At 45.5% G+C, this 17,600-nt stretch overlaps 1 long non-coding RNA gene across 1 annotated transcript; it reads left to right on the top strand.

Moving 5' to 3' along the window:
* The first annotated feature begins 6,899 nt into the window (after positions 1 to 6,899).
* Positions 6,900 to 8,244, top strand: LOC139083319 (uncharacterized). The gene is made up of 2 exons (XR_011539948.1): positions 6,900 to 7,026; positions 7,958 to 8,244. It is a non-coding gene; the product is annotated as an uncharacterized lncRNA (long non-coding RNA).
* Positions 8,245 to 17,600: the final 9,356 nt, after the last annotated feature.

Raw genomic sequence — 17,600 nt, 5'->3', positions numbered from 1 at the left:
AAATCATTATTTCTAATTTAGTTTGACAACCCTGACTTTCAGGAAGTTCTTTCTCATCTCTGACCCAAATACCTCCAGCTCAAGCTTAAAGTAATTTCCTCATGCTCTGGGGAATACCCCTATCTGTATCATGAACCCCCCTTTGGATAATTGAACCACAATTTGGGTCATTCTAGCGGGATCTAGAAGCCCTGGATCCTTTCCCCATCCTTCAGAGACTCAAGTTCTCAGTTTGGGTTCATGTGGGCAGGCACCTAGATCTCAGGAACCAGCCTGTGTGCCAGGCACTGTGCTGGATGCTCAGTGTAGACTAATCAACATTCTCCTTACTACAACCCGATGGAGCAGGTCCTACTGGTATTATCCCATTTGATAGAGGCAAGACTGAGTCCCAGAGGAAAAGTAATTTGGCAAAGGTCACAAAGCCAGCACATGGAACAGCTGGGATCCAATCCCCACCTCTACCAAGGCTTTAGAGCAGGCGTTTGGTCCAACCGCCAGCCTCCAAATGGGAGACCCCATGAGCATTTAGGGGAAGTCTTCCTCTGAGCTCGCTCCCATTTATGCTGGTCTCCACCCTCATTTTGCATTAATCCTTTCCGCCTGCCTAAATGACCTTCAGTCATGGCCTTATGCATTCTTTACTACTCTCTGTTCCATGTCGATGTCTCTGTTCAAAGGCAAGCCCTTCACAGAGGCCTTTGGAACAGGCAGACTTGACTTCTCTAAGTCTCCATCCTCGTATGTAAAATGAGGATAATAACGTCACATTTTAGAATCGTTATAATAATAACACTAACTTTTTAATAAAGCAATGTCTACGTGCAAGGCACAATTAAGCACCTGACAATTTATTTCATTTAATCCTCACAAAAACCCCACTAGGAGTTAGATATTATCCTCCTACAGCAGATGAGGAAACAGGCTCAGAGAGGTTACATAACACGTGCAGGATGGGGAAGTTAGCAAGAAGAAAAGCCCGGATGTGCACTCAGATTTGTCTTACTCCAAAGCCTACCCCTTTACCACAGTCCTATAGGAAAATGAATGGGTTGCTGTGTATCAGCCTGCCATATGGCAAGAAAGCCAAAGAAAACTGACTGCCTTGTTTTGATCCTAAAGGTCATCTCAGCATTAAAGAAACAGAACTCTAACTCCTGCAGCCTTGAGAAGCCATATCGGTCTGTGCTAGGCGCTGTTGTCCTGGAGCACAGGGTCCTGTGGCCCACCACACAGCAACATTTCCTTAAAAATGCCTCTTCACACATCACTCTCGGTCCCCAAAATATCACTCTTCAGAGCATCTGTTCAAACCTCTCCCCTTCCGTCTCCTTCCAGCCCCTCTTCCTGACCTCTCCCTCCCGTGGCTCCGTTCTCTTCCTTTATAAAGCCATCTGTGCTCGTCGTCCCTTTGGCAGCTCTGTCTACCCTTCTGCCCAGTAAAACTGAAAGTTTTTCTGGGAACCCACCATGCTCAACAGGGGGTAGTAAACTCCCATAAGAACTGAATATGCTGTTCCTTGCATGCTGGGCACTCAGTACACATCCAGGGCAGACAGAAGGAAACCCTTAGAGGCTGAAGACACAACCGAGAGGGGATTTACAGAGCCACTTTCCTCATGGGTCCCCTTTCTCTCTCTCTTCTCCTTCCCCTGCATCAGTACCTGGGGGAGGGAGAAAAAGTAGAGTTATCTGTCCCTCCGTACTCGCCATCTGACTCAATTCTGCACATTCTGCAAGACACAGATCACTCCCGCCCACTCCCGACCTCTCCAGTCCACAGCACCCTCGCCTCCCATTTGTCTTGCTTTTATTGTTACCAAACTTTCTGTGGTGGATGTCTCATCTCCTTAACCAGTCTGTAAGCACCTTAAAAGTAGGACTTGTCCCTCCACTGTGCCATCAAGGCTCTGGGCACGCAAATTGATGGAACTTGAATAGCTACTAATAGAAGATTTGGCAGGGAGGTGGCGGTGGAATGATGGTTAAGAGCGAGGTCTCTGGAATGCACATCCTGGCTCCATCACTGTGGTAGATCGCCCCCGGGTTCTCGTGCCTCTGTGGATCTGTGCCACCCGAGACCATCCTCTGACCATCTGGGACCAGCACACTGACTCTGGGCTTGGCCTGATGATTTATTTCGGCCAATATAGTGGAAGAAGTGATGACATACTAGCTCCAATCTTAGGCCTCAAAAGACTTTGTGCCCTTTCATTCTCTCTTGGAACCTTCCCACCATCATGAGAACAGGCCCAGATAGCCTTCTGGAAGACAGGAGGCCATGTGGAGGAGGGCCACGTCATCCCAGCTGATGCCTTCCTAGGCCAGGCAGAGGAAAGCTGCCTCCTGGCCACCAATGCGTGAATGAGCCCAGGTGAAGTCAGCCTAGCCTGGCTGGAATCGTCAGAACCTTCCAGCTGACCTACAGACTGAGGCACAAAAGTAAATGATTAGTATCAGCCTGTTATTAAAGGTTTTGTGGATGTTTGTTAGGCAGCATTAATGTGGCAACAGACAACTGATACAACCATTTACCAGCTCTGTGACATTGGGCAAGCTATTTCATCTCTCTATACCTCCAATTCTTTGTGAAAGGGGGATGTGGAGGACATTGCTGACAGCTTGTAGCTGAGTCTCCCCTTCCAGCGATTGCGTCAGCTGCACAGCTGCTTCTCCAAGGTTCTGGCCCCTTCCCAGGGCCGGCCTGCATCCAGCGAGCTGCTGATGTGGAAGGATAAAGGTCTGGCCCCCTTGTTCCAGTTTGGGATAACTCTGCTGGGCCATCCTGCCTCCAGAGCTTCCTGTGGGATTGGCTAAGGCCTTTGTCGTGATGACATCTTCCTCCCCCTTTTCCCTCTGCCCAGTCCTGCTTCGTTTCTCCCTCATAGGGATTGAATCCAAGAATGTTTCCAATAAACCTCTTCCATTCATATCTCCAGATTAAAGTCTGACTTCGTGGAGCTCACCTGTGAGTGGGGATGCAGGTGACCACATGGCAAGCTCTGGCCAATGGGGTGAAAGCAAAAGAGTCACATGGCAGGTTCCTGAAATATTCCTTAAGAGCATCGTCTTCAAACTTTGTACCTGTTGCCATTACGAAAAGAACCTTGGAAACCTAGAGATGTCCTTGCATATATATATATTTTTAAAGATTTTATTTTTTGCTTTTTCTCCCCAAAGCCCCCCAGTACATAGTTGTATATTCTTCGTTGTGGGTCCTTCTAGTTGTGGCATATGGGACGCTGCCTCAGCGTGGTTTGATGAGCAGTGCCATGTCCGCGCCCAGGATTCGAACCAACGAAACACTGGGCCGCCTGCAGCGGAGCGCGCGAACTTAACCACTCGGCCACGGGGCCAGCCCCATCCTTGCATATTTTTTTAGATCTAAAATTTTCTTTATACTTTTAAATGTAACTTTTAACATCTTATCAATATTAACATTTAAAAATAAAACGATTCACTTTTATTTAAACTTTTATTTAAAAACTAAAATTTATAAAAATTTTTCAAAATAATATAGTGATGTTTGTATACCCTTTTCCTGTCATCAATTATTAACACTTTGGCCCATTTTCTCTCTCCCACACTCTCTCTACATATCATTAGAATTATTATTAGTGTAAAATTGATAAAAACAAATATATTTTAAATTAATATTAAACTTAAAAAGAAACATTTTAGTGGGATTGTACTTCCCTGATGAGAAGGACAGCTTGCCTCTGACTTCCCTAAATCTTTTCAGAGAGGAAGCAGAGGGCAGTTGTTCAGCTCAAGTGTTGGGTCAGGCAGCCTGGATTTGAATCCTGGTTCTGCCACTTATTAGCTGTGTGGCCTTGGGCAAGTTATTCAATCTTTCTGTGCCTCAAAATCTTCATGATAATAGCACCTATCTCATAGGATTGTGGTGAGGACCAAATAAGTTAAGATTATAAACTGCTTAGAATTTTACCTGATATATTATAGGCACTATTTATGTTTATGATATAAGTAGAATGCATCAATGGACAAATAATTATTTACTGTTAGAATAATTAGGGTTCAGAGCAAATTAACAAGAAGAGGTTGTATTGCTAGTAAGTTGGAGACTCACAAACGTATTAATGATTGTTGTTAAATGCATCACTTGCAGGAGAATCACACCGCATTGTTGTTAAATTAATCTAATAAGAACAGAGTAGGAATGTTCTTGGAATGGTAAAAATAAGCAAATGAGGCGAAAAGTGATGGGTGACTGACGGCAAGCAGGAGACATGGACCCAAAGTTTAAAAAAAGAACGTGACTTTCCGTTATCCAATAATTTGGAGGCAAAGGTTACTGAAACTTTTTTCTACACGTCAATAAATGTTTACAAAAATATAAAACACTAGAGTACCTCTGATACATGTTCCTCTTCTTTAAAGATGTCATGTTCATCTGTTGAAAGTAAATGTGAAACTTTTCACTTCCTCCTCTTTGAAGTCATGCAAATGTGCAAAGGAGAACAGACCCAGGCAGGCGGCGGGAGCGCGGGCCAGGCTCTGTCTTCCCGCTGAGAACCGAGTGAGGGTGCGGAGTGTGCCCCACAGCAGATTGGCAATGCCCGGGTGCTTTTTAAGAATCATGAATTTTTTAAGATAAATAGATAAGGCGTGGAGCCCTGCCATGAGCTTATCATCTGTATCACATGGGGCATCATCACCTTCAGTGTTGCATTGCTTTGAGCTCGAGGCATTCTTCCTCAGGAATCAGGCTTTCTTGGACAATTTGGGGCATTAATACTGTTGTCATCACCCCTGCTGCCCCATTCTGTGATATGTCTGAACCCAGAACATCCCAACACAGGCCCAAATATCTTCTTCTTAATTTCACATTGTGCTCATAACAAAAATACATACATGACAGAGAAGACATGAAGACCTTCCACAGGTTTGTGGTGATTTGATTCAAAGAGGATTAATCAAAACCGACATTGTGGTGTCTTTCTGTTGGGGCCACAAAGCTTTTAAACTCCAAACATTATATCTTAATAACACTCGGGAAGGACGAGAGGCTGAGGTGTGACTTAAGTGTCTGACAATGGCCTGGGTTATTTCTGAACACCTCCCTCTTGTATTTGACAAAATTATTTTCAGCAATAATCATGAAATGAAATGGTTACATTTAACGTGTGCCCTTACTAAACAAAAATAGTACAACTTGTAATTTGCCCTCCACTTCACTGTTTCAAATTTTAAACGCAAATAAAAAGTCCAAGTACACAGAAGTACCAATCACTCAATTTACTTCTTTTGTTTTTATGATCGTAGTGTTGACGCTGTTTCCTTTGAATCCACTGTTTCAATGCAGAGACGCCTAATTCCACGGCGATGGAGGTGCCCACCTAGAATGAAAGGAACTTGGATGCTTCTGAAGGAGGGAGACCTCACAACCTCATTCTGGAAACGGGCACATGTGGCCCAGTGGGCAGGTGTGAGGGGCCCACTGTAAAACTGGAGTTTCCTGGATGAAATTCTGCATGGAATGTAATGTTTTTTAAAGAATGAGTTATAAAAATATATCGATTTGAAGTTTACGTATCTTTTATTGAAAGCCAATGGTAACCACAGCATTTGTTCAGCTGTAGAACTTAGACCAATAAAATATTTTTTCAAGGAGGAATGTTTTATAGCTGATATTGTTTACAGTTGTTGGCCACGGTGATAATAAAGGGCAGCCGGCTTCTGGTTGATTACTGTTTTAAAATTTTCTACAGACAATGCACCCTATTGCCTGTCCTTGACCACAGGGGAACACAGTCCCCACCCTCCTGTTCTTGCACATTGTTGATAAGAGGTCTAACTTTCTTTTATTATTATTATTATTTTTTTTTTTTGAGGAAGATTAGCCCTGTGCTAACTACTGCCAATCCTCCTCTTTTTGCTGAGGAAGACTGGCCCTGAGCTAACATCCGTGCCCGTCTTCCTCTACTTTCTACTTGGGACGCCTACCACAGCATGGTTTGCTAAGCGGTGCCGTGTCCGCGCCCAGAATCCGAACCGGCGAACCCTGGGCTGCCGAGAAGTGGAACATGCGAACTTAACGCTGCGCCACTGGACAGGCCCTCTAACTTTCTTTTATAAAGTGGTACAATGATGGCTCATGTCAACAGATAGGTGGGACAAGAGGACTGGCAGATGCTTTGACCACAGGCAGGGATATCTTAGGAAGGAGGCCATAGGGAATATGAGTTAGCGGAAATTGATTGCCTTCCAATTGTGCTGAGTCCTCCTGGGCTGACTGAAGGACGTCTGTTTTACATAGCAGCCAGCACAACCTTTGGCCCCTCTTCACTTGTTCCTGTCTCCATCCTTCTGTCCGGAATGCAGATGCTGCCATCCTGGACCATGAAGCTGAGGGACTCACCCTATGACTGGCCGACCAGGAAGGAGCCTGGGACCCTGAGGAGTCCATGGAGAGTGCTCTGTATCTCCAGACTTTATTGATGTGAGAGAGGAAGAAGATTCCATCTTTTAGGGGGTTCTTGACGCTTCCATGGGTCAGAGAAGGCTCTGACATTTAAAGAGCCTGAGGTCTAAAGGATGAATGTGTTTTCTGAGTAAAAAAGAAGAGGGAAGACAATTTCAGGGAGTGGAAAGCTCAGGAAGGAAAGTCAAAAGCCAAAAGACAGCATGGTGAGTTTGAAGAAAGGAAAGACCTCAGGATGGGGGAACTCAGCACTCAAAGGAATCTTGGGGGTCTGGAGAAGGAACTCCAGAAGAAGGGCAGAGGATTTATCTGTGCTTGTTAGCATAAACTAATATCATAGTATGGGAGCTCTAGCAGGTTCTCAGAGGCCAAACCAAGAAATCCAGGGCCCCGCCCTCCCAGGGCTGCCCCGGGCAACTTCTGTTAGTAAAGAATCCTTTTTACTACCATCTGACTCACAATCGTCAGTGGTTTCTATGGTTGCCACCAACAACGAAGCATAAATCCATTCCCAGGTGGGTGGGGCTGTCCTCTCCTTTTCTGGCTCAGAACCCAGCAGAGCTTCCTGGCCTATAGCAGAGGTGAGTGGGGGAGAGAGTGTCTTTGTCTACAGAATCTCAGGTGTGCTTTTCCCTGGGAGGGGGCGAGAGAGAGGCTGGGGCAAGGGGCCGAGTGGGGTTGAGGGACAGGTCTCTGCAGACAGGCCTGGGGTTATGTGCAGTGTGCAAGAGAGAACCATGAGGCTCCAAACTGATCAGAACTGCTCTCTCCAAATAATTATGGAAGGACTCCAGGAAATGGAGAGAGAGACAGAAAACCCTGGGGCACGGAAGAGTTACAGCAAGATTCGGGGGACCTGGCCACTGTCTTCACCAGGGACGAGCAGAGTTTGTTCCCTAATATGGCGTGTGGGGAGACGGATAAGCCAGATTTACAAATGCAGAGCTAGAGGGACCGGGCTGTCTGACAACTGGCGGGGAGGTACACAAAAGAACCAAAAGAAAGGGAAGCCAGAGGGACAGGTGGCCTTTTAAAAGATTATCTCATCTTATTTTTGTTGCTGTTGAGTTAATTCCAGCACCTAGTGACCCAGAACTCTGCCTGGTCTTTTTGACCATCCTTTCACCTTCCGGTGCTGTAACAGGCAACGCTCTGCTGCTAGTCACCGGGTTTTCACGGCCAGCTGTTTCATAGCGTGGCCAGGTCCTTCTTCCTCCCTTGTTTTACCCTGGAAGCTCTGCTGACAGCTGTCCACCATGGGTGACCCTGCTCGTATTTGAAATAGCAGTGGCATAGCTTTCAGCATCACAGCAACACGCAGCCACCACAGATGACAACTGACAGATGGGTGATGTGGTTCCCTGACCTGAAAATGAACCCGGGCCCCAGTAGTGAGAGCGCCAAGTCTTAACCACTAGACCACCAGGGCTGGCTATCTCATCTTATCATTTGCACAAAGTCTTACAGGTTACGAAGGACTCGGGCATCCATTTTCCTCTTTGTTTTTCACAGAAGCCTGTGAGGAAGCCAGAGCAGGAAATGCCAATCTATTCGAACACGGGGAGACTAAGGCTTATGGAAGTTGACTAACATAACCCAGGTCAAAACTGGGGCAAAGTCTAGACCTTGAGGCTCATAGTCCAGTACTTTTTCTGCTAAATCGATGTTTCTCAAACTTTGGCATCCATGGACCGTTTTAATGGATGTCTGGTACACACAAAGTGCCAGAAGTCTTAATGAATTTTAAATTGTTACAAATTTTAAAATAATGTAATAAAACATTGAAAAAGTAACAACAATGGCTTTGTTTTAAATCAATGAGAAAGATACTATTTGTAATCTTCACTAAAGTATTTACATTCAGCTTGATGTCAGATAATTTGAGCCATAGCTCAAGTCCCATATCCACTCAGTTTTTTTCTATTTCTACTAAGTTAGGAAAACTAAGGAATAGCATCGAGTGCTTCATCAGACAGTCTTGGATAAGCAGACGGAATGTGGGCTCAGAACCACGGGGAGCATTCTCAGTGAAGGTGGTTTGCCCAACGACCAGGCTCGGCAGTTGCCAGAGTGACTGTCCCCACCTGCAGGCGGGGGCGAATGGATTCTTTAGACAATCCTTTGCTTCATTCGGTTTTGGAAAGTACTTCTTGTTCTAATGTAGAATTTCTAGTGGTTTTTTTTTTTTAATTGGGTAAAATATGCAGAACAAAAAGTTTACCATTTTATCAAAGTAGTTTTAAAATATATCCAATAATATGATTTTAATTCTTTCAAAAAATATTTAGGGGCTGGCCGGTGGCCCAGTGGTTAAGTGCACATGTTCCGCTTCTGTGGCCCGGGGTTCGCTGGTTCGGTCCCTGGTGCAGACGTGGCACTGCTTGGCAAGCTATGCTGTGGTAGGCGTCCCACGTATAAGATGGGCACGGATGTGAGCTCAGGGCCAGTCTTCCTCAGCAAAAAGAGGATTGGAGGTGGATGTTAGCTCAGGGCTAAACTTCCTCAAAAAAAAAAAAAAAAATTAAATGTTGGGAAGTAGTAAAACTTTGATTGTGCCAGAGTTCTAGCTTTAAGAGATTCTGATATTTTATTCTCAACATTAAAATTGTGACATTTTGGTCCTGAGTGATAGGTTCTGATATATCACCAAGGTACAGTACTTGAACAAACCATTTGCAATTGGAGAAATGCTCTCTACTAGCATTATCAACGTCATGAAGTATCACCTCATATTTCAAAAACTCATGTAATGGGAAGGAAAAAGTAAAACTATCTTTATTTGCAGATGACATGATCTTACATATAGAAAATCCTAAAGAATTTACCAAAAAAAAAAAAAAAGATTAAGGCTAATAAATAAGTTCACCAAAGTTGAAAGATATCAGATCAATATACAAAATTCAGTTGCATTTCTGTACATTACCAACGAACAACCTGAAAGTAAAATTAAGAAAACAGTTCCATTTATAACGGCATCAAAAAGAATAAAATGCTTAGGAATAAATTTAACCAAAGAAGAGCAAGACTTGTACACTATGAACCACTGTTGAGAGAAATTCAAGAAAGTCTAAATAAATCCGTGGGCCTCCCCTGCTCATTGCTTGGAAAACAATATTGTTAAGACGGCAACTCACCAAACTGATCTGCAGATTCAATGAAATTCCTATCAAATCTGCTTTCTTTGTTTATCCTTTTTCAGAAATGGACAAGCCAATCCTAAATTTTGTGTAGAATTACAAGGGATCAAGAATAACCAAAACAATCTAGAAAAAAAAAAAGAACAAGGTCGGAGGACTCATACTTCCCAATTTCAGAACTTACTTCAAAGCTACAATGATCAAGGCAGCGTGGTACCGGCACAAGGACAGACATAGGTCAGCGGAAGAGAACTGAGAGTCCAGAAATAGACCCATACGTTTATGGCCAATTGATTTTTGACAAGGCAGCTAAAAACATTCAATAGAGAAAGAACAGCTTTTTCAGCAAATGATGCTGGGACAACTGGATATCCACATGCGAAATAATGAATTTGGACCCTTACTTCATGCCATATACAAATCTAAACTCAAAATACACCAAAGACCTAAATGTAAAAGCTAAAACTATAAAACTTCTAGAAGGAAACATACGTGAAAGTCTGCATGACCTTGGATTAGACACGACACCAAAAGCACAAGCAATCAAAGAAAAAAATAGATACACTGAACTTCACCAGAATTAAGAACTTTCATGGGTCAAAGGACACTTACAAGAAAGTGGAAAGACAACCCACAGAATGGGAGAAAATATTTGCAAATCATATATCTGACAGGGGTCTGGTGTTCAGATTATATAAAGAACTCTTACAACTCAACAATAAAAAGATAACCCAATTGAAAAATGGGCAAAGGATTTCAATAGATATTTCTCCAAAGAAGACATACAAACAGCCAAAAAACACATGAAAAGATGCTTCGCGTCATTAGTAACTAAGGAAATGCAAATCAAAACCAGAATGGGATATCACTTCACGCCCACTAGCATAGTTATAATAAAAAAAAAGAGAAAACAACAAGTGTTGATGAGAATGTAGAGAAATTGGAACCCTCATACATTGCTGCTGGGAATGTAAAGTGGTTCAACTGCTGTGAAAATCAGTTTGGCAGTTCCTAGAAAGATTAAATATAGAATTACCACATGACCTAGCAATTTCATTCCTAGGTATATACCTGAGAGAATTGAAACATGTGCTCACACAAAGACTCGTACATGAATGTTAATAGTGGCATTATTCATAATTGCCAAAACGTAGCACCAACCAATGTCCGCCAGCTGATGAACAGACTAACAAAATGTATGTCCATACAATTGAATATTATTTAGCCATAAAGAGCCAAAGTGACCTGCTGATAGGTACTACAACATGGATGAACCTTGACAATATTATGCTAAGCGAAAGACGCCAGTCACAAAAGGTGTTATATGATTTCATTGATATAAAATGTCCAGAACAGGCAAGTCCATAGAGTGGAGGATCCAGAAAGTGGATTGGCACGTTGCCAGGGGGCATGAAGGAGGAAGGGAATTTGGACTAACAGCTAATAGGGTTGGGGTTTCTTTTTGGGGTGATAGAAATGTTCTAGAATTAGATACTGGTGATGGTTACACACCATAGTGAATATACTAAAAACCACAGAAGTGTACATCTTAAAATCGTGAATTTTATGTTATGTGAATTATACCTTAGTCAAAATGGTAAAACAAAACAATGAAATTTATGTGAGCACCTTTGCCCTCTGAAGACAGTACTTTGCAGGGGCTGAGGGAGGAAGCAGTTTCTTGTAATTGCTGCCTAAATGTACGTGAACACGTTGAAAAGAATGTATGTCTGGTGACTGCAGTTTGAATCATGGTGAAAACATTTTTTATTTCCTTCCACACCAAATTGGGTTCAGGAGGTTTACTGAGCACTCTCAGTGGTTCTCTGTGAATTAAACAGTGTTCAAACCGGCATTCATGTGATGATAATAATAATTAAACTTTACTGAGTATTTCCTACATGCCAGACAATGCCCTAAGTCCTTTATATGGATTTCTTCACTAATCTTTACCAGTAATTATTATTACTATTATTATCATCATTCCTAATTTTCAGGGGAAAAAACCGAAGCAGAGAGAGGGACAAGCTCTTTTATTAGAATTTCACCTCTCTGCCTTCTTGCTCCCAAAGCCAGTGTTCTCATTTGTGTTGATTCCAACATGTATTTTTCACTCACAAAATAAACTCTAACAGCACAAGATACTTTTCTCTAGTAGTAGGGAGTTTTAGAGATAAACAGAAAAAAATTCACTGACTACTTTGCCCTCATGTTTTCCTCCTTTTAAAAGCTACTTCACAGTCTGTATAAGAGGATTTTAGCCAACCGTAGAGAACTGAATGCCAACATACATACGTGATGGCGACTGCTTGCCATTGTTATGTGACATCCAACAATGGCATTTGATAAAACTCTTTCTCTCCTAGTCTTTATGTCACTAACTTCACAACTGGTTTGTCCGTCTTGTTTGTCGTGGCGTGACTCGCACCTGTATTTGCTCTGAGGCGTGAGGGCAAATGTGAGTCATGTGTTATATTCTTGGTGGCTTTCTCTCTCTTTGGCACAAAATTAAACTTTTCTTCTGGGAAATGCTATTTCGTGCTTCTTCTGGAAAAAATCAGTAGGCTCTGACTGTGACCCACACAAAAGCTTTGATGACTTTGAGCCAGGATTTGACATTTCACAGCCGATGCTGCCTTGGGGCCAAGAGGTGGCTACGCAATAAAGCTCAATTTCCAGATAATCCTTGCGGTGGTTTCTATCCGCAGTTTCTTTTGCTTATTGTGCAAAATAATCACGCTTCCCTTTTCCTCCCTCCCAGCCCCTGTGGACATATTCTATCCACCCTGAAATCTGGTTCCCTGTTTATGGATCACTGTTCTAAGTTGTCGTCTCTCTTACTATTTTCATGGCTACTTTTATGAGTCAACGAAGCACTTTTGAACCATTAATGACTTTTTGTAATTTGGGGATGTAACATAGCTCAACGGTGTGAATACATAAAGCACATTTTAAAGCATAAACAAAAACATGCATATGACAGGAAAACAAGATTAGCCAAGGTAAACTGCCCCTATTAATTAAAGCAGTCCTGAAAACTTTGAGTGCAATCATGATTAAGGACGTAATAACTATTAACACAGTGAGACTTCCGTGATATCGTCATCAATGCCGTATTTCAAATTTGCAAAACTTAGGGAACAAAATCGTTCATCACTTTCCCCCCTGAAACTACTGGTCTCCTGAGGACCCATTGATGCAACTGCCCTTGGAAACAGTTCACTGCTTCAAGAGATTTTAAATTCCTCAGAGACGGGCCGTGGGGAAGATGACCAAGGACAGCTAGGTGGACAGAGGCTATCTGAAGTGTGGAGGGGAGACTCGGAGAGGGGACTCAGGAGCACGTTCCCACGGAGTCCATTTCCTCCTCTGGCCGCGGAGTCCTATGCGATGGCTACAGCCCACCACAAGAGGGCACTGTAGAACCAGGGATGCCAGCCTCCGACCCGGCGGATCTATTAGTAGTATTCTCCTCCAGGCGATTTCCAGCAGCTACCCAACACTCTGTTCTTTCATCATATTAATTTTGTTTTTCTCTCTTATGTTCAGAGTTCCTAACCTGGTGACTTTGGTCAGGCTTCTGATGCTCAGTGAACATCTAGAATTTACATGTAAAATATGCATGCCTGTGATTAGCTGCATTTTTCTATCTAGAGGGAGCTTTCATAGTTTTGATCAAACTCTCAAAGGGACTTGTGACCTCCCCAGCCCCAAAAGCAGTAGCATTTCTTTGAAGGTGTAGAAGACAGTGATATGAAGTACTTATGTCATTGTTGTCTACGTCTTCAAGCACTTCATATATGTTATTTAACATAATCCTCGAAACTACCTTGCAACATATCCCCACAAAGAACAGAAGTTCAAGAAGGCGAAAGGACTTTGCCCGGGTCACACAGCTACCAAGTGACAAGGCTGTGATGTCATTCTAGGAAGGGCTGACTCTCACTGCGCTGTTGCCACAATGAAAAAAAAGTGAGAGACTCATTTGTTGACTAGCAAAGATGTAGGACGTACTGAGTGTGGTCCAGCCGCCCACGTGCTGGGTGCCAGGGACCAAGCGGGGAGCGAAGCAGCCTTGCTTCCTGCCTTCAGGGCTTAGCGCCTGGAGGTGGGGGCGGCGGAGGGGGTCATGTTAGTGGGAAACAGACAGTAAACAAATAAACATGTAATTGCAAATTGAGAAAAGTACTCTGAAGGAAATAAACAGAGGACAGCGACATAGAAAAGTGGGGAAATCTACAGACAGGTTGGCCAGGGAAGGCCTGTCTGAGGAAATGGCATGTGAGCTCAGACTAAAGGATGAAGGAGCCTGCCGTGGGCAGAGGTGGAGACAGAGCCTTCCAGGAAAGGGCGAGCTGCCTGGGGATGCATCTGAGAGGCAGCCGGTGGCTGAGCAGGGAACCAGGAGCAAAGGCAAGAGTGACAGTGAAACAGAAGTCATCAGCGCTTTCCGTGTTAGGTAAGGAATTCAGATTTTATTCTCAGAGATATAGGAAGTCATGGTAGGGTTTAACTATCTATGGTCGCAGGGATGACTAAGATGGCCGAGACCGAGTGTAATGGAGAAGACGGGGAGGCCGAGAACCAGACCCTGCTGTTGGGAGTTGGGAGGAGGAGGTGGAAGCAGAAGAGGAGACAGAGGAGGGGGAGGAGCAGCAGGAAGCATGTGCCCAGGAGCCGAGGGAGGAGGGAGTGGTGCACTGTGAAGCGCCTCGCTGTGCCCACCGACGGGAAGAGGACCAGTGCCCACGGGGCTGGGCAGCGTGGAGCTGTTGGTGACTTGGACAAAAGCAGTTCCAGCCGAGAGGTAGGGGCAGAGGCCGACAGAAAGGAGAACAGAGGTGAGGGAGTGCAGACAAGAAAAGCAGGCAGCTCTAAAGGATGGTGGAAATGTGGGGCAGCCCTGAGCGAGAGGGAAAGACAGGGGAGTTTTGGTGGTTATTTAGCTTTTAAAAATGCATTTGGCACAAGACCATGTTTTGATGCTGAAGGGAATGATCTGGTGGGGAGAGAGTGACAACGCAGCTGGCAGAGTGGGGGTAACTGAGAAGGTGAGAGCACGCGGTCCAGGGCTCCCGTGGGCTGCTGGTCTTTGGGAGGAGGGACCCTTCCTCTGTGGTATCAGGAGAGAGAAGGGTGATGGGGTCTGGTGTAGGTGGGTGAATTTGGTCACAAGAAGTTGAGAAAGCTCTTGTCTGCTGGCTCTACATTCTGGTGAAGTGAGAAGAAAGCAGTCAGGTGAAATTTGGGAGGGGCCAGCGGGCCAGGAGCAGTTTTTTTTGAGGACAAGGAGAGCGGAGAGGGAGCTTACTTCAAAAACATCTTAGGATGGCTGGATGCTATAGAGCCCTGGAGGGTGGTGAGCAAGAAATCGCAGCGCCCCCTCCGCCTGATTGGTGTTTTCTCCAGTGATGCTTGGCTCTGTTGGTACAGCCTGGAGCAGCTCATTGAGGGCCGAGGTTTTGTTAGGAGAGTATGATGGGAGGGACACAAAGGAACTGGTTCAAAGGCAGTCCCTGGGCAGGGGGCCTGAGTGTGGGAAGATGGAACATGTGCCTGGGGAGCAAGGGCAGTGTCAGGTAAACGGTCAGATCCAGGTGTGGCCCAGGAGTGGGCGGCTACAGTGGAAGAAGTGCTCATCGGGAAGAGGACCAGGAACGGAGAGGCCATGGTGATGGGTGAGTCACCCATCGGGATGTTGAGGCTGCCTGGAAGAATGAGAGGCATGCGATGGAGAGCAAGATGGTGAGCCAGGAGCTGAGTCTTCAGGCAAGGATGGGGAGTGGCCAGGAGACCAGCAGATGACAGCAAGGAGGAGACAGGTGTTAAAGATGCCTGAATTCTTAAAGAATGTTTCTAGGTGGGCAGGGACGGTAGTGGTGAGAGGTAACTTCTGGAAGCATCCATGAAGAGCCAGGAGGACACCAACCTCACTTCCTGCCCCTGAAGGATGTGGGGAATGTGAGAATAAGTTCAAGGCTAGATGTGAGAAAGAATTTCTGACCTTGACGGGGTAGGAGGAGTCTTTTCTTCCCAGAGAAGTTTAGGAGCTGAGCCTGCCCCACCCCCAATCCTTCACTTCTCTATCTCCCAATCTTTCTGAGGTCTGTTAGGGGCTGTCTGGCTTCATTTGGTGTAGAGGTTTCATTCAGTCAACACAAATTGATTGAGTCTCAAGACATGTCGACATTCTCTCTTCCAGGCAGTGGAGAGACAGTAGCGAACAAAACAGACACAAAGAAATCCTTGCCCCGTGGAGCTGGCTTCCTAGCAGGAGATGTGTTTAGACTGAACCACCTGCCGGACAAGCCTGAACCAACTGCTGGACACGACTGAACCACCTTAGGTTTGTTCTTGATGTGAAAGCCACCAGCAGGTTAAGTTACTCACGGGTGCTGGGATCCAGATGTGGAGTGAATTACAAGAGTGTGTCACTTTTGGTGCCTGGGGGTGTGACACTGGAGGGAAATGGAAAGAGGACCAGGACTTGGTGTCTAAGGCCTGGAGCTGTGTGACCTTGAATAAATCATTTACTTTTCTTGAAACTTGCCTGTTAGCTGATCCGTAAAGTGGGGGAGTAATCCCTCATTCCCGGAATTGTTGTGGAATTAAATGAAAGTGTTGCCTAAATAATTAAGTATTCTACAGTTTGTCATTATGCTGTTACTTAAGCCTTCATTTCCTTTTCTGAGTATAGACACATAATAGCACCACCTCCCCCGAGTGGTTGTGAGTATTAAAATAACATGCATAAAAGGCTTAGCAGAGTGTCTGGCACAGGGTACATGTCGGTCGCCATCATTAGTCTCCTGTTTATCTCCAGTGAATTCTTTGCTGTCTCAAGACCCAGCTCCACCAGGAAGGGGAAAGGAGTAATTGTGGCAGACTGAGGGCTGGGAGCCAGGGGCCTGGGCCTCACATGGTGAGCAGGTACGCAGGCGGGGCACTCGCTTTTGGTGTCCTAGTTCCATGGGGTGAAGAAGGAGCAAGAAGCCCACTGCTGAGGAAGCCTGGTGAGGCTTCTGGGTAAGTGTAGCTGGAGGCGGAGTGGATGAGGACCCTGCATTCTTTTTGCCTGCTTCCCTCCCGGTTGCGCCCCAAAGTCCCTCATCCATTCATTCTTTTAGTACTTTTTTTTTTAGATTGGCCCTGAGCTAACATCTGCTGCCAATCTTTTTTTTCCTTCTTCTCCCAAAGCCCCCCAGTTCATAGTTGAAAATTCTAGTTGTAGCTCCTTCTAGGTCTGCTATGTAGGATGCTGCCTCAGCATGGCTTGATGAGCCGTGCCATGTCTGCGCCCAGGATTCGAACCAGCGAAGCCCTGGGCCATCGAAGTGGAGCGCAGGAACCCAACCCCTCGGCCACGGGGTGGACCCTTTTTAGTACATTTTTACTGAGGGCTTGTTATGTGAAAATACAGGGTGGAGAACCGGACAGAGGCGGTCACTGTTCTCAGGGCCCGCATCCCAGGTGGGGACAGAGGTGGATAGGAGCGGTAGGTGGTGGGTTAGTTTGTTGATCACCCTCTGGAAGCTAAGGGGTATTTCTGGTCTTTCCCCTTGGGGCCTGGGGTGGGTGGGTAGGCCGTCCCAGCTTCCAGCTCCAATTTGGCCTCAGCTTGGGGGTCCCAGGAGACTGCCCAGAAACTGATCTTTTAAAAGCACAAGTGTATTGTGGGGCGAGAGAGAGAGACGAGAGAGAGACAGAGACAGAGACAGAGAGACAGAAATCTTTCCCTCCAACATTTTATTTTGAAAATGCTCATATCTACAAGGAAATGGAAAAATCCTACAACGAACCCCGTAGAGTCTTCACGTAGACTCCCTGTCAGCATCTCGCCCGAGCTGGGACGCCGGGAGCGGGTGAGAGACGGCGGTCCGAGGCTGGGCGCAGGGGCGGGCCGGGCGCGCGGGCACCCAGGCTGCGCCCGGGCTGGCCGCGAGGGGGCGGCGGGCGGCGGGCGGACAGAGGCCGCTCCGTGGGGCCGCGGCCCCGTGAGTCACTGCGGCGGGAGGCTG

Source organism: Equus przewalskii, chromosome 5 (genome assembly GCF_037783145.1).
Source record: "Equus przewalskii isolate Varuska chromosome 5, EquPr2, whole genome shotgun sequence".
In the NCBI taxonomy this organism is placed as follows: Eukaryota; Metazoa; Chordata; class Mammalia; order Perissodactyla; family Equidae; genus Equus; species Equus przewalskii.
This window is presented reverse-complemented; position numbering and strand designations above follow the sequence as displayed.